At 41.5% G+C, this 14,796-nt stretch overlaps 1 protein-coding gene across 8 annotated transcripts in view; it reads left to right on the top strand.

Annotated features, from left to right (window-relative positions):
* Window positions 1-14,796, top strand: part of TNS3 (tensin 3) — a 200,000-nt gene that overhangs the window by 159,172 nt on the left and 26,032 nt on the right. The window lies entirely within an intron of this gene.

Below are 14,796 nucleotides of genomic sequence, written 5' to 3'. Positions count from 1 at the left end.
ATAGTGTATGTTTAATTTTCTGTGCAAGTATTTACATTGGTTTGTTTGGTAATTTTCTGTGCAAGTATTTACATTGGTTTGTTTGTTTGTTTTAATGGATGACTTATCATTCCGTGTGGGCAAAGTGCCGATAGATATGTAAATCAGAGACCTGAGACTGTTCCCTTAGAAATGGCCCTCTCGGAGGTCTCTTGGCACTGCCTGCATTATCCATTTGAACCAAGACACTTCTGAAAAGTTATATGGAGTCTTCTGCCTCAAGCAAATGTCAGTTAAGTTTTCTCACAGGAAATGAGTATCCAAGTAGTGGAGACCCTAAATACAGAAAGAGGCTCTCTACTTTCTCATCCACTCATTTTGTCCTGAATTCAAATGCTGAACTGCATTAAAGGAATGGCAGGTCTTGTGACAAAAGTTTTCCTACAGGAGTTCGTATGAAATAAGATTTCTTGCTTGGGACATCTTTATGTCTCTTGTATGTTATAAGTCTTTCATCAATGGTACCTCAACAAGTCTTACTAGTCCTTGATCCCTCACTACTACGATTAAATCAAGCAACTGCTGATAGGTTCTTCATCAAGAATCTACCCACCCTCTACATGCTTTCCTTATTTGGGGCACCACACTTTAATCCAGTTTGTCTGTTACTTGTTTTGTCTTGACTAACTTTTCATACCACTGTGAACTGTAAATGAAACAACTGCCTTATTTCAAAAGGATTTATTAACTGAGAAAAAACTTGAAGTTTTGCATAAGACACATTATTGCCTGTCACAGTTTCATTCAGGAACCAATACATCTGAAAGTTAAATTGTGCAGCTTGCAGCTTTCATCTTTCCTGTATCTCTAATACTAAGGCATTTTCTCTTGAGAGAAAGCAGTAGCATTATCTGGTGTTAATTTATTTTTGCAGTTGTTTTTGTTTGGTTTTTTTTTTAATACTTGCCATACAAGATAACTGACTGTACTTGGAATTTGCATTTATTAGTTGAAAAGATGATGGCACTTCCAAGGATGCTGAACACAGTTTTTGTTATGTTCACTAGTATCAGTGAAAGATCAAAAATTCTAAAATTCAGGCAATAAAATAAGCTGTATAATTCTGAAGTTCCAAATGCCAAAAAAAGAGTTGTTTATATAATCAAATATTACATGGGAAAAATGTGTTTATACAATGCTTCAGTGTTACTTGATCATGGTCTCAAAGCAAATGTGCCTCTTCAGTTAAATTTGGAATGCACCCTGATAATACACTGGTTGGTGGTGGTGATTTGGTTTTGGTTTTTTCCTCTTTTTTCTTGCTAAGAACCACTGAAAAAGGGATTACTTGAGTGGTTTTTAAAGCATTCTGTTTTAGAGAGTTTGGTTTCTCTTTCTTTTGATTTCCATGGCAAAAAGTAATGCATTTCCCCACTTAAATCACTAATTTGATAAATAACTATCTTTGTATATATTCATTGAAATATAGATGAATAATATCTTACACATATATAAAAAACCAAAATAATCTGAAGCTGAGAAATCCATCACTAATATTTGCTTCTTTTGAAGATGCAAACAATAAGCTCTTGACAGAAACTTAAAAACCATTTTAATAGAAATAAAGGATTGGACAAGCAGACAGCCTAGCAGATGTGTTTGTTTTTACACATACCTGAGATTGCTTGTTTGCAGTGCTTGAGCATAGCATACATTTTTGAGATGTCATTAGTTACTTTGTCTGGAAAAGGTTAAATTAACAAAAACCATGGGAACGGCTACTGCTCTTGCTATGATTCTATGAAATTTTTTCAACTTTTCCAGGATGAGGCCTCCTACTATATGACATGGCACTTCATGACTGATGTGCCAAATTATTCAATGTAGTTTGAGGGAAGCCCAAAGAAGAGAGCTCCAAAAATCTAAGTACAACTGTAAGCACACATTTTCAAAAAAGTTGCAGTTTTAAAATGATCCTGTGTTTGAGTGAATGGGAGGGTTTGTCTACTGCATTTACAAGTTAAAGATATTCTGCAGTTTCAGAATGACAGACCTTCCAGTGTTGAGTGGGAGCAGAGAGGAAATACACATTCAGTTCCACTTAATTGTTTATAGTCTAAATTGTTTACAGTCATATTGCTGTTTGTTTTTTAGGATGCTGTTCTCCCCTGTGTTAATTCTCTTCATGTTTATTCCCTCTTGCAGAGGACGAGAAAACCAAATTAATCTGTGTTTTTCTATGCCTGAGTTAGGCAAGCTATTTCACAAAGCCATTTATATTCAGGCACCTTGCAGACAAAATCTGAAATGAGCAATCTACTTGACATTGACTCCTATGTTTCTGTCAATTATCAGAGTAGCAGCGAAACACATGACATTCCTTCACAAATTGTGGAGTTTGCTGAATTTGTATGAAGGGCACGGCATAGCCACTCGTCTTCAGGAATTCTTGCTGGAGAAAGGTGCATGTTACAATTCAAGCCCTACATTTTAATCTATTTTCATCAGAATTTGCAGTGTAATGGTTCTGATCAAGCCAGGAATCTTCTGTACTATATCTAGGAGAACTGTACACTGGTACCACCTGGCAGAGATTGAAAGACCTGATCCTGATTTGCTTTGCTGTGCCTGAAACAGCCATTAAATCAATTCTTCTTGCCAAATAACAGACTTTCTCCTTTTGAGATGGCAGTATCTTACACACTGACCTAAACCAAATCAGTTCCTCACTAGAGACATCCATCACTGACTTTCCTTCTCTTCCTAACTCTTCTTTTGTGTGCGATCAGCCTTGCCCTTTTTAACTTCTGGCTTCAGAGTTTCAGACTTTTTTCTTCCTTGGAGAAGAAAGTCTCATCTGGTTGAAACTTTGAATTTATGACAGAAGGACAAGCAAAAGGTGAGATTTTTGTTATGTGCCCTTTTGTTTGCTACTAATTGTCCATGTCAGAGGGATTTTATTGATGAGTAGCCCCTTAAGTATAACTGAGTCTATTAGAAGGATTCATGCAAAAAAATCTTTTAAAAGGGTGAATTTGATAAATACTGACAAAACTCAATTATATTAATACTTTTAATTACATTATTTCTGCTTAATTACATCCTTATAATACTTTGGAAAGTTTCTTACTTAACCAGCCTTCTTCATATGTCATCTCAGACTACTGTTATCTTCTTTGTTAAATGTTACTATTCTTGTTCCCATCTAATTCAGCAAATGTAAATAGCCAAAAAAGCAAAGCTTTCTAGATTTGAAAATCAGGAAAACAATGAGATATCCAAAGGTCCTGTGATTACAGTGCTTTTTATGTAGAGACAGGCATGCTTTCTATGGAGAGAAATTTTCTCTAACCATTATTCTTTATAGAAGTGTGGAGTTTGTCTTTACCTGTATCTGGCTCTGCCAGGAAGCATCCAAGAGAAAGTGTAATTGTATAATAAATTACTCAAAGTAATGGATGTCACTTCTGAACTGCTGCATAATAACCTGTTCTGACCCCATGGCAAGGATTTTCTTTTCTTTTTACCTGATGATATGGTGTATATCACAACTAACCTTTGCTATTTAGTTCTTCTGAATGCAATCTTTATGCAACATGTTTAATAGGAGCAGCTGCTATGAAGGAAAACAGTGGTAGGAATGAATATTCTTATAAAGGAATGGTTTGATTTACATTATTGTCTGTGGAAGAAAGCAAAATGTTAATTACTTTACCAGTACTCATCTCTATAGCCAAGCCAGCTTGTGTATTTTAATATGATCAGAACGGTTTAGTACATGCATTCAAAACATGGTGGCGGTAGAAATTTGAAAGCAATAGAATAATTCATCATGGGAAAATTTTAAATGGTTGTATTTGTTTCTGTCTAGATCTAGTAATTTCCTGCAGTGATCCTTTCAGAAAATACTGTGTGCTGGGCACTGATGAACAATCTGAAAAGGAAATGTACTGCTCATTGTGGAGTTGCAGTGTTTCCACTCGTCTTCCTGACCTGTGAATAAAAAAGGAATTGCTTAGAACAATGCTAGGGGATGTTGAATGCAACACAATAAGGCTATACGTGTTTTGTAATCTTGGGAAGCGAGTAAAACTTTATTCAGAGCTCTGGATGATAAATTTATCCAAGAGTATTGGGCCACTTTAGTGTAATGGACTAGCAGGGCTTTGGTCAATATTAAAAAGCACTAATCTGACAATTCTCGGTTTCGTGTCTCGCATTTCTCTGAAAGAAACAAAATGAAGTGGTGGGGGAAGAACAACATCCGCCCCCCAAAACTCAAAAAACCCCCCAAAATCAACCAAGTACCACCACACACAACCCCTCCGCCCAACCCAAGTTCTCAGTCTCCCCCGGCCGTGTGCCGACCGCTCGCTCTCCGCCCCCGCGGCGCTGCGCGGAGCACAGGACCCGCTGGGAGCGGCGCTCTGCGTGGAAGAGGCGGTGAGAGCCGGGCGGGGAAAGTGGGGGGAACAAGTCAAATGCAAATGAGGTGGAGTCAGCACAGAAGGCATACACTGAATGGGCGGCCGAGCTAAAGAGCGAGCGGGAAGCCTAATCTAACAACTATCGGGGAATTACTTTCTGCCTGGATGAAGTGAACTCTGGCCCTTCTTCGTCTGGGTGGCTGTATTGAGACAAGGGAGCCTGTACTTCTCTTGCCGCAGACACTGGAGCCCACTTTGCGGTGAAGTTCTAACACGCGAGGGAGAGTGGCGGGTGCTGGCAAATGCGGGCAATAGCTTTTCCCAAGTCTCTGCGTAGCGGGCTGGCGCGCCGCGCTGCCTCGATTCCGTGAGCCTCAGGCAGCCTGCGGCACGGAGGGAGGGAAGGATTTCGCACAGCCCCGTGGGAGAGCAGCTGTGGCCATGGCTTCCGTAGGTAGGTTTGTGGTTCCCTGCGCCCCTGTTTTGTGCGTTTTCCTAACTCTGAAAACTCGTTTTGTGGGTTGGTCTTGTGTTTGGCTGGTCGCGCTCGCCGCAGCGGCAGCGAAACGTGACCCCGGGAGAAGGGGAGGGCGGCGGGAGTTCACTAAAGCGAACCAGCCTCAGAGAGGGGCCGCTCGGCTTGCGTGGTGGGGAGCTGGGAGCACGCACGCAGCCTGCGGCCTGCTGCTGCTGCGAGCTCTGGAAATTAAGTGGGAGGAAGAGTTACGCCTTTTGTAGTCATGTAGCGACGTTGGGAGTCTGCCCAGAAACGGAGAAGGTTTGCAGACAAGGAGTTCTGTCAGTATGACTGAGGGCATGAGGCAGGGCTCGAGAGTTTTGTCTAGTCATTTTCCTGCCGAAGAAGCCTTGTAACTTTGTGTGTGCCGTGGTAGGTCTTTTTCAAAAGTAGAAATGAGGGCTGCCTGGAGTATACATAATTTCTATCTACGTAGAAGAAAATTGGTCCAGGCTGAGTCTTTTTCCTCCCCTGAGGAATTTTTAGTAATGTTATAGCAGTACTGAATTTCTTTTCAAAAACATGAAAGGTGTAAGATTTTGTAAACATGAATCTTTCTTAAATGAGGAATGTGGCATCGTTTTTCTGTTTTCTTGCTTAGTGAGAATAACACCTTATTGTGACATTAGCACTGGAAAGGTAATTGGTCTAATTCGTGCACCCAAGATGACTGTATTTGTGTAATACATGTAGACACTCTCTTACTTCAGATCTGAATTTTCCATGAAAATCTAATAAGAGTCCTAGAGTAGCCAGCTATTACATGGTACAGTGTACAGGATGCAGCAGAATAAAGAGCCTGGTTCCTACTGCCTTAATGCAAACAATTTTTCTATTCAGGCAGTAGCAGCACCTGGTTGGGTAAAGACTGCAACCCTAAAAGGAGAGTTACTGAATCGCAGTTGAGAGACAGACCAAGAAAAAAATGCACGACTTCTCAGTTGTGTGTTTGTGATACTGAACAACACTGAAGATAAACTGAACTGAGTTTATTTTTACCAGTATCAATTTCAGATTATTAAAAACAGCCTTTGAAAAGTCAAGTTTTTTCTGGTTTTAAAATAAAATGGTTTAGGTATACTGATTGAAAATCAAAAAAACAGCCCTCACTTTTGTTATTCGGGCCGCAGTGAAGTGGGTTCAGCATTTTGTTGCAGGCAAGTGACTAGAAAAATGAACAGGTTGAAGATTGTCACATTTAGGCAGAGTTTTTTTCACAGCAGAAGAACAGGACCGAAGTGAGAGTTTTGATAGAGGGTCCAGTCATCAGTTTGATTGCTACCATTTGTTCTATGAGGCAAGTATGCCTCAGACATCAAAAGCTGCATACTGGCACCTTTGGTTCCTCGTGGCACCAGGAAACAGGACTGAGACAGAAAAAGGGGAGTTAAAACTCCTTCTTTGTCACTCTTTCACCTTAGGAAAAGTATATAGGGTCATAACACAAAATAGAAAATGTCACAGTCTTTGTGCTTGCTTTTCAGAAGTGTCAGAAAGTCAGCCTCGAGCTCTGTCCCTTCTTCTTCTTTCAGTCACTTTGCCCTCTCTGCCTTCACCCTTGTCTCCTTTCCTTTGGCTTTGCAGTGTAACTTGTCAGTAGACATCAGTGGCACTTTTCAATTCAGCACAGACAGCTTAGACCTGCACCTCCAACATTTCAAGCGATTTTAATGGATAATGAACTTTGGAGCACAATGCTGATATTTTACTCTTTTCTTGAAAGGTGCTTGGTTTTTAGTGCATTCTGCCTGAAAAAGGTACCATATGCATGTTTCATAGGTTCTTTTTTTCTTCTCTAAAACTATTGCAGTTTAATTTTATGGTTTGATGAAAATTGTCATATTCAGCAGTGTGAATGTCTGAAATTCCATTACGAGATGAACCATGATAAGAATGGAATTGTCTGTCTCTTAAACCAGTTTACTTATTTGCTGTGTAAACTTAATGTGGACATGTTAATAGTTGTGTTCTAATTACTTCATTTTTTTTTCCACTACTGAGTGAGCTGCTGTACATAGCGATAGAATAGGGGTTCTCTTGTTTATGTGTTATGTAGTGATAATGATTCTGTCCTAAAGAGTGTTTTAATCCCATTTTATGTTACATGTGGTCTGGAAGTCTTGAGGACTTGCCTCTGCAGCTGATTTGCATTCCTAAGACAGCAAAGCTTGCTTAAAGTCAGTAGCACAGGATCTGCAAGATCTTTTAAAATATATGAAAAGATATATGCAACTGATTGCTTTAGTCCTTGGTGAGGTTTCTTTTTTTGCTGGGCAGTACTTGGGAGAATGAAATGAATTAGTATAAGGAAGCCTTTCAGAAAGTCATGATAAGGATTTTACTGCTTTCAAGATGCTGTATTGTTATTCTGTTCAGCAAATAGGAGTTATTTGTATTTTGGTGTTTGAGTGAATGTATGATATGGAGTTACCTGTAAAACGGTCTACCTATTTTCTCAGAAAAGAAGCCCTATAGTACAGGTCTTGGGGCTTTAGGATGGCGTAAAGTGTGGTCTGGTAAATCATACTTTTGATTCTGATCGATGTGCAGAGGGTAAATGCTGTTAATTGTGTCAGCCTGTGGTTGTCTGGAGATAAACTGACGCCTGGCATAGCTTCAGAGGCTGCATATGGCTGTTACTGGCAGGCTGTCATGGGGGCTAGAACTTGCAGAACATGGGAATGTAGCAATACACTTCCACTCCTGTCATGCATCTTGCTGGTAGGCCAGAGTCTCCCCTGACGGTGGTGAAATGCCAGCCTTCCTCACCCAGTGCTGGCTGAGGAAGAGTGCTGTGCCAAAGACGCTTCCTCAAGGGACAACAGCTCTCTTTACAGCTCTCTTTAGAGCATAAGGCAATAATGATTTTTTTTTTTAATTCTAAATTCATTTGACAGGCTCCCAAAACACAGTGAACGCTTTCTAAATGCACACAATGCAGTTTAAAACCTTCAGTACTGTAGTGTACATTACATTTAATTATTAGCAATTTGGGTTCTAACTGTTGAACATGTTTTTTCTTCCACCAAATAAAGACCCCTGAGAAATACTTTACTGCCTCTCCCGATGTGCTGTTTTATTTCTGAGGTTGTCAGTCACTCCATTGTTGTATTTTCTGTAATATCCAAGTATGTAATACATATTCCACTGAGATTCTTCTCAGATGAAGCAACTAAAGCTGACCTTTTTTTGTGCAGAGAGTTTAATGTCTGGATGCTAGAGCCACTGGCTTAATGGCTTGCCCCAGGTTTAGCCTGACTGATTATTTGCAAAGAGAGTTGGTCCACTCAAAACAGGCATTAGCAGAATCTCCTAGCAGTAGTAATTTTGTCTTTTCCTTCATAAACATGAAAAATTCTGTTACATTTTCTCTGCTTGGTATTAGTGGGTTTTCGGGAAGTGTGGGATCTGAAGGTGTCTTTGTGTTGGTACATGACATGTGCTTCTTCCAAATGAGGAGTGGAGCTACTTAACGTTGAATAGGAAAGTATGTACTGTGCAAAAGACACAAAAAAGTTATACCATTCCCTGGTATCTGAAATTATAAAAGACAAGACTTTAGGCATCCTTTATTGATTTCCACATATTCTGTGAAAGAGAAGGAACCGTGTGACCAAAGTTGATGGGTTTCATATAACGGTATAATTTGGTTCACTGTATTTTAGTGAAATTGAAAGCAGAATGTAACAAGTTTAAAAGGTCAGAATTTCAGTAAAGTTAATACTTTGGCCGAAAGCAGGAGAGACTGCTGGACTCTCTTACCATTTTTGGCACCTTTGTATTTGGAAAAGCAAGGGAGTGAAAGAGAAGATAGATAACCTGTAAGAATCTTACAGTGCAAATAGACTTGGAAAAGCATTAGTTTGTTATCTGGCTCAAGTAGGCCATTACTTTGGCTTATTTCAGAGCAGTATTATTTACTCTGTCCATTCAGCTTTTATATTAGCCTCAGATAGTTGTAAAGTAATGAGCTCAGTGTTTTGGAAGCAGAATACTGACTTTAAGCTTCCTTTCCCCAGAAGATGTAACTGAGGATGTTTACTTGAGTTTTCAAGCTCATACAACCCACATTAACTAATACCTTCTCACAAAAAGGATTACAAAGTTTGAAATATATGAGAACCTACTAAAATACGAGATTTGGTAGTAAAGTGACTGAATGTTGTTACCTGTCTTTTATCTGGACCATAGTGTCGGTTAAGCTACTCTGTTTTTTTTGTTTGTTTGTTTGGGGTTTTTTTGGGTTTTTTTTGGTTTTTTTTTTTTTGTGTGTGTATGGTTTGTTTGTTTCTGTTTTTTGTTTGTTTTTTGTTTGTTTCTGGGTTTTTTTGGGGGCGGTGTGGGGGTGGCTTCCTTTTTCTTCTTTGTTTCAGTAGATTTAGTAGATTAAAGTTTAGTAGATTAATCTGTAAGATTTTACTTTATATGGCTGTGTGGTTGGCATACCCAGCAGTTTCTGCTTACAACTGAAAAAAGCCTGTAATTACTACAGGTTTTACCTCTTACTGCCAAGTAGAAGAGTGAACGAGTGAACTGGATAGTTTTGTGCCTTGCATGTACACAATTAGTGTTCTTTTCTTAATGTTATTTTTCAGTAGGGTATGGTGCAAAGAGTCCAGCTCCTTTCTAAGGTGCTGCCTTTAAAGTTGATGATCAGTGACAGTCAACTAACATCTGACCTGGGTGCATGAAAAGATACAGACATGAATGATCCTGGCTTTGTCATGTCACTTCTTGAAGTAGGGAGCTGCACTTTTACGTTGACAGTATTTTCACAGCTCTAAATGGTATGGTAGGGGCCTGATGCAAGAAGCACTGATGCTTTGTGAAATAAACAGGGCCAGGAGACTTCTCCTCTTTAATGCCTTTATTAAAAGTGATCAGCTCAGGATTGGGCAGCTCGGCAGGGCTGCAGTCCCCGTCGTGTCTCTCAGAGCGACTCAGAGGAGGAGGAGGACATGCGCAGCTTTGTCCACCAGGGGCAGAGCTCAGGGATCCGGTCCTCGTGGGAGCCTTTAGGGCGTGGTGATCCCATCCGATGTTGGATTGGTCTCAGTCTCGCTTCCTCCCAGACCTGGCCCGGGGGCTCTTGAAGACAGGGTGAGGAACAACGAAGGTTTGCAGCATCTCTGCAGGCCCAGCACTCCGCTCCTCTCATACAGACATCACTCCAATCTCTCAGCTCTTAGGTGGCTCGTTGTTTTTGGGGTTTTCTCAGTACATTCGGAGCAGGGGTCCCACACAGCATGCTGGTCCTTGGAGTATTTTGCATATCCCTCCCCTCCAAAGTCTCTTCTCCTCACTGTTCGTGGGGGGGGGGGGTACCCCACCCTTCACTGTCTGAGAGAAGGGCCATTAACTCGCCCCAGCCAGGGCTTTTACTGATACAAAAACAACTATTAACAACAACGACCCGTAATTACCACAACACAAGCAGCAGCCCAGCGGCAACAGTGGTAACCTTTTTCTCAAGAAAAAATCAACAGAATTTTTGTTCATAACACTTTGCTTTCTGTCAGATTTGCCAGGCTAGTTAATTATGTAGAAGCTATGAAATCGCAGAATTATTGATTCCTTGAGATAAAGGGTTAACAGCTGACCAGTGAACTCTGCATCAGACAATGAGAGGACATAGCTGAAGTATCCAGCCGGTTTGTTTTTAATTGAAGTAAAAACAAGGCTGCTTTCATGGGAAGTTCCTTTAACCAAGTTCCTTTAAGATATACTTGTTTCTAGCCTGGGAAGAGTTGTACTGAGTTTGTGGGTTTTTTCTGCAATTTACATGCCTGGCTGCCAGTGGCTTTTCACTCTATGTTTAGTATTTTACACCTGTGAAAACGGGGTGTGAAATGCATCAGTGAGCCTGACAGTTGTCTTTTCCTCAAGCTCTAAAGATAATAGCAGCAATCCAAGGCCTGAAACAGGGAAGAATCAAGCCTTGGTCCCTTTATTCAAGCAAGTGCTGTAGAAGGAGTGGAATTTGCTGTGTAAATCTGTTGGATTCTTATGCATGTAGCTGAGCTCATATTAGAGTGGGAGATTCAGTGACTTCCTTGGTTTTGGGTTTTTTTTCCCCCTCCCTGATTCTTTGGAAGGATATCAACTAAAGAGACAGTAATTAGAGATTGTTTCATCTGTGATTGTCTTACTGTGTTTCAGTCCTGCCAGTGTTGAGGTCAGTAGGACTATTCAGGTGAATGAAGCTATTCAGATGCATGGACATTTGTAGTATTATAGTTTTCTGTCATGAAAAACAGTGTGGTTGAGCCTGGAGCTGTGTGAATAGGTGTTGACTTTTTAATACTAATACAGAATAATTAAATGTAATCTCCATTAGAGCTTGACTGGTTGTTTAAGTGTACCTCTGAAAAATGGGGTGAAACTGTTCCTGTAGAAAGCTCTGCAGTAATAGAATCCACATTATTCCTCATCTAAATGTATCTGTTTTAACTATATCTTTTAATATTTATGTGTAGTATAATTAAGTTGAACATATTTCATTCTGGTGCTGTTTGCAGGCTGTTAGGAAATAAAGGTTACAGTTGTTTTGCTTCTTTGTCTGTGTGGTGTGGACAAGGTCACACCTGAAAACTGTAGCTGCACAGGTGTCATGGTTTAAGCCCAGCCAGCTGCCAAGCCCAGTGCAGTTGCTGGGCACTCTCCAGACCCTAGGACTGGGGAGAGAATTGGAAGGGTAAAACATAGAAAACTCATGTGTTGAGATGAAGACAGTTTAACAGGGAAAGCAAAAGCCCCATACACAAAAGTGACACAAAACAAGGAATTACTCTACTTCTTCCCATGGGCAGCATGGGAAGCTATCCCCAGGAGAGCAGAGCCTGTCATCACATGTAATGGTCACTTAGGAAGACAAACACCATCACTCCAAATGTCCTCCCCTTCCTCCTTCGTCCCCCCATTCTGTATACTGGCCATGATGTCATATGATCTGGAATATCCTTCTGGTCAGTAGGGGTCACCTGTCCTGGCTGTCCTCCCAACCTCCCATGCACCTCCAGTTGCCTTGCCAGTGTGGCGGTATGAAAAGCAGGAAAGGCCTTGGCTCTGTGTAAGCTTTGCTCAGTGTTATAAATGATAATCGAAAGCCAAATGACCAAAAATGCGAAAAGATTTATTTTTCTTTTTCTGCCACCAAAATACAATCCTCAAAACCATCACAGCCAAGGAGACAGCGTCGAGCCCCGGATTGACACTGGGTGAACCTGGATCCGACCTCTATCACATCGGACCCTCCCCCTTTCACGAGAGTCGCTTCTAGCAGGGATGTTTTATACAGTTTATTGTGCCCGAGGCAAAGGAGTCCCACTTTCTTTTGTAACTCTTCACATTCATAGTTGGTTCTTCCACTGGGCAGAGCTGGACAATCGCCGTTTCCTGGTTGATAGCCAGCATTGATCGAATCCCAGGAAGTCGCTTACTCACACGTATTTTTCTGGTATTTTTCTGGTGACTTCGGCTGTCTTGGATGATGATGATTGCTCTTAGGTGTCTTCCTGTCTTCAGATGGCTCGGGATAGCGGTGATCATCGCGGTGGGTGTGTCTATCCATAAGCTAAATGCCAATCGTTATCCTGCCGCCTTCAGGAATTTCAGAGTTTGAACAGACGTCCACGTCTTGGGCTGCTTGTGGTCAGAGACTCGTTTGAATTTCACAGTCTTTATAAAATACATTCTTTTATTGCATGAATTATTTCCCAACATGTATTACACTCAGTAATAACAAAAATATCTCTGTATTATGATTACTGTGTTAAGCACAAGTCCGAAACAGTCACATACTAGCCTCTGTGACGAAAGTTAACTCTACCCTGGACAAAACCAGCACAACAGGTAAACCATGTGCTGCTCTCTGCTGCTAAACTTTAAACCCCTTTTGTTGTGTCCTTTTCTCATCCTGTGAGCAAAAGGCAACCTCATGCCTTCACATCAGGTTTATACACACAGTGTTAATGTACCCCTGAGCTTTCTTATCTCCAGGCTGTACAGTCCCAGCTGCCTGGGACTCAGCCCCTGCTGCTATAAAGATACTTCGCTCACAGTGATGATGTCTTTATGACCTTGTGCTGGACTTGTTAAAGCAAATCCCTGTTCCTCGTGTACTGAGGAGCCCATAAATAGGCACAGAGCTTTACATGTGGCCTTTAATGCTAAGCAGGGAGGAAGGATCGCCTCCCATGACCTGCTGGCAGGACTTTGTGATGGTAGCCGAGATGCTATTGCCCACCTTTGCCATGGAGTTGTATTGCTGGCTTGTGGTCAGCTCATTGTCCATGAGAACCACCAAGTCCTTCTCCACAGAACTGTCTCCAGCCAGTCAGCCCCCAACATGTGCTATAGCCACAGATTATCCCTTCTCAGTTGCAGGAGTTTGTATTTCTGAAGCGGTCCAGCTGGAGAACAGTGGTCCTTCTCGGACGTCCCAGCTAGCTTTCCAGCACCGCTAGCAGAACAGCTGCACTATCCCGATCTCCATGGCTTGGGGCAGCACCTAAGGCAAACACTCTGCGCTATGACAGCAGCGCTACATTGTGGTAGGACATGGCTTGGCTTATAGCTACAGTCAGCAGAAATGAGAAGAGAGCACTCTCCAGCTGTGGTGAATGCAGGTTTATTGAGTCCCAGGGGAAACCGACAGCCGAAGAGTGGGAGGGGGAAGTTACAACTGCTTATAAGGAGGGAGGGACACAGGGGAGAGTCAGTCCTTGGACGAATAGGGTTTCAGAGGGGAGTGGGATACAAATGATTGACTTAGGGAGAACACCAATGGGGATAACTTGAGGGTGGAGCCCTGGGCCCCTGAGTCAATCACTTGACGATTTATTAGAAGTTTCTAGAGAGTTCCAGAGAAGGATGGGAGCGCTGAGTGAGGGACAGGGCACTGGGGAGGGATTTGAGAAAGGGTACATTAATCTTCAAGGCATCTGGGGAGGAGTTGGGATAACTGGCAGCATAAAGGAGGGAGGGGAGAACCAGGGCAGAACCATTACATGATAGGGGGAACAGAACAGTCCAACTTATACAGACACAACACAACATATTTCTTCTTGTTGAACTTAAGATTCCTTTTCTTCTTGGATTAAATAGGAAACTTAAGATTTCCTATTTCTTCCTGCTGAACTTAAGATTCCTTTTTTCTCATTTCTCCCACGTCTGAATAGCAGCACAACCATCTGGTTTGTCAATGACTCCTCTGTCAATCACAGTTTTCTGTTGTCTGCAAAACTTGATGATAAGACTTTATCTTATTGTCGCTGTTGTTAATGAAGGATGTTGAAGACTGTTGGTCCTAGTATCAGCCCCCAGGTATAGTGCTATGACTTGCCTTCTAGTGGACTTGCTGCAGCTGATCATAAGCCTCTGGGCCCAGGTATTCAGGCAGTTTTTATTAGATCTCACTTCCACTTATCCAACCCTTGTTTTATCAGTGTGTTTATGAGGATATTATGGGAGACCAAGATAAAAACCTTACTAAAGTAAAAATAAGGAACATCCACTGCTTTTCCCTTGGCCACTAAGCTGGTCAGTTTACTGAAGAAAGTTATCTCAGTGCATATGCATGATTTCCCCTTTCTAAATTCATGCTGACAACCCTCAGTCTTTTACTGCCATGTGTTCGGAAGTGGTTTCCAGGGTTAGTTGCTCCATCACCTTTCCAGAGACTTGGGTTAGGTTAACCAACCCTGCAATTCCCTGGATCATCCTTCATACCTTTCTTGGAGGAATGAGTGATAATTGCTCCCTTCTTGTTCTTAAGAATCTCTCCCAGTCATTGAGACCTTTTAAAGATTATTGAGAATGGTCTTGCAGGGTATCACCAGCTCCCTCAGCTCTCATGTGTTCATCCTCTCAATC

The sequence above is a fragment of the Zonotrichia leucophrys genome, chromosome 2, assembly GCF_028769735.1.
Source record: "Zonotrichia leucophrys gambelii isolate GWCS_2022_RI chromosome 2, RI_Zleu_2.0, whole genome shotgun sequence".
Lineage (NCBI taxonomy): Eukaryota > Metazoa > Chordata > Aves > Passeriformes > Passerellidae > Zonotrichia > Zonotrichia leucophrys.
This window is presented reverse-complemented; position numbering and strand designations above follow the sequence as displayed.